General features: G+C 41.9%; 1 protein-coding gene across 1 annotated transcript in view; it reads right to left on the reverse strand.

The window, feature by feature from the left end:
- The window catches only part of LOC103604711 (transmembrane protein 132C-like), a gene marked incomplete at its 3' end in the record, with an annotated part of 225,599 nt that overhangs the window by 35,554 nt on the left and 181,711 nt on the right, over positions 1–8,334 (reverse strand). The window lies entirely within an intron of this gene.

Genomic DNA, 8,334 nt, shown 5'->3' on the forward strand with positions numbered 1-8,334 from the left:
TTTTACTTGGTTTGCAGATAAGATCAGGTAGGGCTGCCAAGAACAGTTGGGCAGGCTTTGAACTGCACAAGAGCTCTACATCTAAGGAGGTGTCACTCACATAGCAGACACTGTATATTTTCTGATACAGAGAAGTCAAGTATCATATGGAAAGCCCTATCTCTAATTTGCATGAAGACTGCTTGGGACAGTAGTGTGACCCTTCCCTTGGGATATATTGAATTACAAAGAGAAGCACCCAAATACTTACAAAGCAGTCTCTTCTAAGACAAAACAACCACTGGTTTCTAAGTCAAGCCCGACCTCCTTACTTTTCAATTTCATTAATGAAAGACATGCTGATTCATGTAGCGTGCAAGCAGGAACCATGATTATTTTGTTCACTTTTAGAACATTTGCCTGGCATGTTGTAGACATCAAATAAATATTAGTTAAATGAATGAATTGATAGGCAATTCTGTACATGAAGCTACTACTGCAGTTAGTTTGACATCTGCTCTTATCTGTTACCCTGTTACCTTGAGGATATTAATAATTAATCACAAATTTCTTTTTGTGTGTGAGGGGGTATGTGGCATAAAGGAATAAGTAATACATTCCCTGATAAACAGGATTCAAGATGAAAAGTTAAATAAATAGATAAAATTCTCACTCATAGTTGACTCATGCATTTGTAAAGAACTATTTGGTAAGGAAGATGAGATTTCTGAGTGATAATCTCCCTATGTATTTCTTTTTATTACCTCTCCACTAAATGAGGGTTTCTCAAACTTTTTAATCTCAGAATCCCTTTACAGTCTTAAAAATTATTGAGGACCCTAAAGAACTTTTGCTTATGCAAAAAGTTCTATCAATATTCATTGTATTAGAAATTTAAACTGGGAAGTTTTGAAACTCAAAATTACACAATTACACATTTCATTAGTGGTCAGACTGATGACATCATCCTATATGTCTGTACATTTGTGAGAGAATGTGAAGGAAATAGGCAAATAACATTATAGCATTTGGGGAAGTCAGTTTCCAAGATGGCCCCAATGATCCTTGTATCTTGGTAGTCAAGCCCTTGAGTAATCTCCTCCCACATTGAATTAGAGCTGGTTGATATAACCACTAGAATATGGCTGAACTGATAGTGAGTGACCCCTGAGGCTATGGGTTAAATATGTCCCACAAAAGTTCATTTATTGGAAACTTGATCTCCATTGCAGCAGTGCTAAGAGAATGGAAAATTCGATTACGGTGTTTGAAAGGTTGGGTCCTTAAGAGGTTATTAGATTGTGAGGATTGAGCCCTTGTGAATGAATTGATCCATTCATGGAGTAATGGTCATGGTTCTGATGGCTTTATAAGGAGAGAGAGCAGGTTAGCTCTCTCTTGCTCAACCCATTCTCACATGTGACACTCTGGTTACCATGTGACCCTGTAGAGAGTTTCCACCAAGAGGAAGGCCTTCACTAGATGTGTTCCCTGGACCTTGGACTTCCTAGACTCCAAAACAGTAAGAATTAAACCTCTTTTCTTTATACATTATCAGTTTCAGGATTCTGTTTTAAGCTACAGAAATGGACTAGAATAATGGCTTTGCAGCCTTGGTGTCTCTGGGGGAGCTGGCCACCATGTGATGAGGCCACCCAAGCAGCCCTCTGGAGAGGAATTAACTTGCCAGCCATGTGAGTGTGCCTCCTTGGAAGGGGGTCTTCCATCCCCACTCAAGATTTCAGATGAGGTTGCAGCTCCAGCTAATATCCTGACTGCAACTTAATTAACTTGCCAGCCATGTGAGTGTGCCTCCTTGGAAGGGGGTCTTCCATCCCCACTCAAGCTTTCAGATGAGGTTGCAGCTCCAGCTAATATCCTGACTACAACTAATGAAGGACCCCAAGACAGACCCACCTAGCAGATCAGCTCCTGCATTCCTGGTCTTTTATTGATATTTTATACCACTGTGTATTAGGGCAAATTGTCATGCATCAATAGATAACTACTGTAGCATTATTATAAGAATAGTTTTGATCTTACAGGCTCCTTGAAAGGGTCTTGGGGATGGACCCTCAAGGATTTCCATACCTCACCCTGAAAACTACTGAACTAGGCAATACAGAATTTAGGGAGATGTATCCCATAAAGATCAGAGGTCAAGGAAAATGAACAAAATACAACATGGCTAAATACAGAGACTGTCCTTGTTTAGTTATCTCATCGATCCTGCACAAGTGCCTGAGGTGCACAGAAAAGTGCAGTTCACCTTCCTCTGGCTCTTTCAGAGGCTGGAGTGTCCTCTCACTCTGTTATCTGCTCATTTTCTTACTCTTGAGGGGAAAAAATTCTCCTGTTCCTCTACTCACCAGGTAATTTTAGGGAGCAATTCTGCCAGGTGTGTTGGTGCAAAAACTTGCATAATATTAATAAACCTGGAGTACATATTTGGAGAGAAAAAGAACATTAATAAAGTCTGTATACATCAAGAAACAACAGGAATTTTCTCCTTTACGACAAACAAGGCAGTTCCCTATGAATGTGGAGGAAGAGCTAATTAGCATTATTGTTACTGCTGCTAATAAATAATAATGGCCAATATTTTTACATAGCATTTAGAATGTGCCAGATACTATTCTAAGTGCTTTACATAGATTGACTGAATTAATCCTCATTGTAACACTGTAAGGTTGGGACTATCATTATCTCTGTTTTACAGATGAGGAAACTTAGGCACAGAGGGAGTAAGTGACTTGATCACACAGCTCAACAAATAGTGGAGCTGGGATTTGAAGCCAGAAATTTGGATATCATGGTCTATGCTGTCAGCCTCTGGCCACCCATCACCCCTTTTTGTGCATTCAGAAACCTGGCAAAAAATAGCTGTGGTAGTCAGAATTTAGCTCGAGGGATGAGTGTCTGAAGCTGGGAGAGTCAGGATGCCTCTCGTAGGGTGAAGTGCACCCTGCCCCTGATTTCTTATTCCATGGAGAACAGTAAATAACAAACGAAGGCAGAAGCAAACAGATCCCTGCTGGGGTGCCCGTAAAGCCAGGGGGAATGGGCATCGTCCCCCTTCCTGCCCATTCTCTGTGGCTCCTGTTGGAACTGCAGCATTCTGGAGGAGGGCACACACACCGTGCTTGCAAGTCATAATCAGCGTGGTTGCTTCAGAAACGGGGCAACAACACATATTGGACTAATTAAAAGTCTTGGGACTTTTGCTGGGGCTCTTGGTGAAGAGGAAGACTTTTTACTAGAGATGATAAATAGCTTGGATGCAAGACAAGAGCTACTTTTGGGCAACCGAGTCTGAGAAGGAAATCTGCAGACAGAAAAGCCAAGCTGAGAAAAAGAGACAAATAGCTGAAGATGCTGGTGAGCACCTGGATCCTACTGTGCCTGAAGCTATATGGACAATCTAACTAATTCTCCAGTTGCATTTAGACAGTGGAGTTCAGTTCTTGCCACCTGCTCCAAAAATGTGCTGATAAAACACAATAAATTAAAGAACTTTCATTATGTGTTGTTTCATTTTTTGAGTTTAATGTACCAGGTCACACATAATCTGAAAAAAAAATTGTAGTCTCATCACTGGCGGATCCTGTAGGAACTACACCAAGTGATGAACAGATAAAGAATGATAAAGAGAGAGAGTTTTGACTCACAGCAGGACTGGGGCACAATCTCGACCTTCATTGCTACTCAGGCACCTTCATCACCATAAACACTCCACATCATTGCTCTGTCCCGTACAGTAGCCACTAGTCACCTGCTGCTACTTAAAATCAATTAAAATTATATACAGTTAAAAATTCAATTGCTCTGTTGTTCTAGCCAATTTTAAGTGCTCATTGACATGTAGCTCATGGTTCCTGTACTGGTCAGTGCAGATACAGAACATCATTGCAGACAGTTGCACTAGATAATAGCACTTTATAAGTTTCTGAATATGAATCATCCCTTCCCAGATGATAACTGACATATAAGGTTTAGAAATATGTAAAAGGCGTAGACATTATTCCAACTTATTCATTCCATAGTTTTGTTGAACATCAACTAGTGGTTGAGCACCATTCTAGAAGTTGGGGACACATCCCATGTTCCTGCCAGCATAAAGGTGACCACCCAGAGGGGAGATGGACAACTGATTGGTGAACAAATACACACCTATCACTACATCTGGTAGTGGTGGGGCTGCAAGGAAAGAGTCAAACAGGGAATGGGAGGGAGGGGTCTGAGGCTGCTGTTTTAGACAGGACAGTCAAGGGGCCTCAGTGAGGAGGGAATATTTGAGCAGACACCTGGAAGAAGAGAGGGGGCAAGCCATCAGAAGTTACAGGGCAGCAGTTCCTGACCCCGGACGTGCACCTGAACCAACTGAACAGTGTTTAAATATAGGCCCCAACCGTAATAACATGGATTTTATTTAATTGTTTAGGGATGTGGCCAGGAATTTCCTCCCCTCCTGTATCTGCCATTCACCCCCTTCCAGTAATTCCAGACATTCTGATCCAGTATAGTGGTTCACAAAGTGAAGTCTCTGGACCAGCAGCACCAGCATCACCTGGAACTTGTTAGGGACGCAAATTCTTCGGCCCCCTACCGAATGGCACACTCTGGGGCGGGGCTGGTCATCCTTGTTTTAACAAGCCCTCCAGGTGATGCTGACTATGTTTAAGTTTGAGGACCACTGAAATAGAGTCACCTATCCCCATCCCTGAGCCCACAACTTGCTTTTTAATTATTTTCTAAAAATTTTATTATATTGTGGTAAGAACACTTAACATGAGATCTACCCTCTTAAAAACATTTCAGTGCACCTTATTGCTGAGTATAGGTACAGTGTTGTACAGCATATCTCTAGAATTTATTCATCTCGCCTGACTGTAAGTTTATGCCTTTTGATCAGTAGCTCCCTGTTTCCCCTCCCCCCAGCCACAGGCAGCTACCATTCCACTCTTTGATTCTATAAATTTGACTTTTTAAAATACTTCATATAGGTGGAATTGCACTTTTTAATTCTTAAGACTAATGAACAAAAGCTGAATGAAGGGCCCTATGTACCACTTGAGCTCTATTCTCATTTGAAAAATGAATGGAAAATGCTGTGAAAAAGGTCTAAACACACATAATATTTGTAAGGAGGATTGAAATGAGTCCAGAGTGTCCATTACATCCACACAGACACATATTCCCCATATTTCCCTCCAAAATTTTTCCTTTCCCTCTGTGTGACAATTACATAAAATGAATTGTAAAATTCATTCATCAATCAATGCTCTAACACTTTTCAAATGATGACATAATTATGGAGCTGTGGAATAAAGGCTGATCATTTTTTTTTTTGTCTTTTTTCATGTCACTTTTCAAATGATGACATAATTATGGAGCTGTGGAATAAAGGCTGATCATTTTTTTTTTTTTTTGTCTTTTTTCATGTCCGGCAACGGGATCACAACCCTCGGTGTTGCACCCGCACCTCGCTCAGCCAGTGAGTGGGAACCAGTCTGTATGTGGAATCCAAACCCTCGGCGGGAGCGCGGCCATGCTCCCAAGCGGCGCACTGTAGCAGTGCGCCACCAGGCCGGCCCAAGGCTGATCATTTTAATGTTGATACCATACTCATATGTCAAACAGCAAGAATAACACTTCTTCCTTAGGCTGCGTTGATTTAGGCAACAATACTTAGGAGGCAATGTCCATTTGGCAGGAGCTGTATTAGGAGCTGGTGATCAAATGATGGAAAGGACAGTAGTCTCTCACCTCCAGGAGCTTATACTTAGGTGGGAAAGACAGGTATGGTGTGTCATTCATCAATTCATTCATTCAACAGCTCCTACTGTGTGCCAGGCACTGTAGATGCTACTGATGGCGTGAGACCTGCCCTCATGGAGCTGGCATCCCAACGGGGAAATTCAGGTAACAAATAGGTAAATAAATATGCAACTTCTGTCGTTCTGTGAGAGGAAATCAAGGCCATCAGGATATAGTGACTGGGAAGTTATTCTAAATAAGGTGACTGGGGTCAGCCTGAGAAAATGTAAGCAGAGACCTGAATAGTGTTGCAATGGGGGATGATGTTCTGGGCACAGGAAATAGCAGGTGCAAAGGTCCTGGAACAGGGGTGCAGGGGGAGGGGACAGGGAAGGAGGTGGATCAGAGAGAAGCCAAGGTGATGGTGTTATGAGATGGGGCCTTTGGGAGGTGATGAGGCCATAAGGGTGGAGCTCTCAGGAATGGGATTAGTGCTTTAATAAAAGAGGCCTCAGAGATCTGCCGTGCTCCTTCCACCGCATAAGGAAACAGCAAGAAGGTGCCATCTGGGAGCCAGGGCACCCTCTCACTAGACACTGAACCTTGATCTTGGACTTCCAGCCTCCAGAAGAGTGAGCAATAAATTTCTGTTGTTTATAAGTCACCCCGTTTATGGTATTTGGTTAGAGCAGCCCAAACAGACTAAGAAAGGGAGGAAACACTGTTTCAGTTAGAGGTTGTGAAGATGAAGGTGTAAATCTTCCTATTCAAGTTCAGGACTTGCCTGAAGTCTCTCAGCTGCTTCTCTGGCTCGGGATCCCTGCAGAGATTCTGTGACGTTTTTAGTTCATGGTCCTCTGCAGGCACAAGTGTAGTGTCACTTCCCACCCGCTTTGCTACTCTCCCATAGGGCTGTTTTTCTTACATTCCAGTGGGAGGGCAAGACAGCTGATCATGGAGAGACCAAGCCTGGTGGAAGAGCTCACTCGCATTTGAGTGTGGCATTGGGTTCACAGGGAGCGGCAGACAGATTTCCCAGAGTGCGGTCCCTCTCCCTCCCAAGATGATCCTAACTGGCTCATTGATGTGCGTTGTCATGGAGAGACCAAGCCTGGTGGAAGAGCTCACTCGCATTTGAGTGTGGCATTGGGTTCACGGGGGCGGCAGACAGATTTCCCAGAGTGCGGTCCCTCTCCCTCCCAAGATGATCCTAACTGGCTCATTGATGTGCGTTGCTATAGCAACAGTCATATATTTATTGTAAAGCAACTTAGAAACTACTGCTTTGATACCAGTGAGGTACCATTTCCTTTTAAATATAAATAGAAGTTTAACATGAAGCTCACTTAAATAAGGAACAGCTAGCGTTTCCTGAAGGTTTACTAAGTGCCAGACTAGGATTTCTGAGTACATTTAGTTCTCAGAATCGTCTCACAAGTCTGATATTATTTGTATTTCCATTTTACAGATGAGAAAACTGAGGCACAGAGAGGTCAAGTCACTTGTCCAAGGTCACATAGCCATTAAAAGGAAGAGCTGGGATTCACACCAACATAGGCTGAAGTTGAGCTCTCAATCTCTACACTATTCACTATTTAGAGAAAAATAGTAAGTGAATGACAGAATCCAGTGGTTTGTGGACTCGGTGCAAAGCAAGAAAGGCTAGAAGTTAATCAGCACTTCAGTATGGGGTTTCTCTTCCAGGCTCCCCTCTTATATTAGGTGGACTCCAACTGCCCTGGTAGGTGAAGAAGAGAATATTGTCCTGAAGTGAGTCCTCCCTCCAGCATCACTCTCTTCATGTTGGGATGACAAATTATTTTATTTATTTTACTTTATTTTATTTTCTGCTTATCCATATATTCTCCATCTCCATTTCTCAATCATCTCCAATGAAGTTCTATACTATTTAAAATGCAGAACAGTTTTTGCTTTCTAAGCAAAGGAGGTAACATCAAGGAAAGTATAAACTTGGAAAACACTGGCACCATCACCCAGCCCCACCCTTTCTTTTTACTGATGGGGAAGCCAACATTCAGATAATGATGGTAATAACATGAGTGAAAATAATAATTACTCATATTTTTATAGCAGTGACTTTGCGGCAGGCAATGGATAAGGTATCATTCATTGGATAATTGATCAGTAACCCTGCAAATATTACAACCCATTCAAAACAGATTTGCTTTTTTTAGGCAAAAAGCTGAGCCAGTTAGTTGGAGGGAAGGCATATTTTTAAGTTTAATTCCAAAGTAAATCTCTGGCTGTGACAAGTAAATACTTATTCTGCCCATATAGTTATTTTTCAACCGAGCAAACATTTTTCAGTTGCCCTAGAGCACCAAAGTCATCCTTAAAATACTCTTGGAGAGTTACAAATGAAACATTTTCAAGTTGCAATAGGAAAGGGGAGATCAGAGTAGGTTGTTTTTGAAAAGCAATAAAACATTATTTTTCCATTGTCTCTTTAAAAACAATATTCTCCAATCCCTGTCAAAGGAGATCTTCCTTGAGTTCTTTGACATGCCTGCCTTTACTTTTCCTGAACACAGAAGATATTGCCAACATGCTTCCCTAAGGACCCCAAAGTAGAGTTAA

The sequence above is a fragment of the Galeopterus variegatus genome, unplaced genomic scaffold, assembly GCF_000696425.1.
Source record: "Galeopterus variegatus unplaced genomic scaffold, G_variegatus-3.0.2 Scaffold5357, whole genome shotgun sequence".
Taxonomy (NCBI): Eukaryota; Metazoa; Chordata; class Mammalia; order Dermoptera; family Cynocephalidae; genus Galeopterus; species Galeopterus variegatus.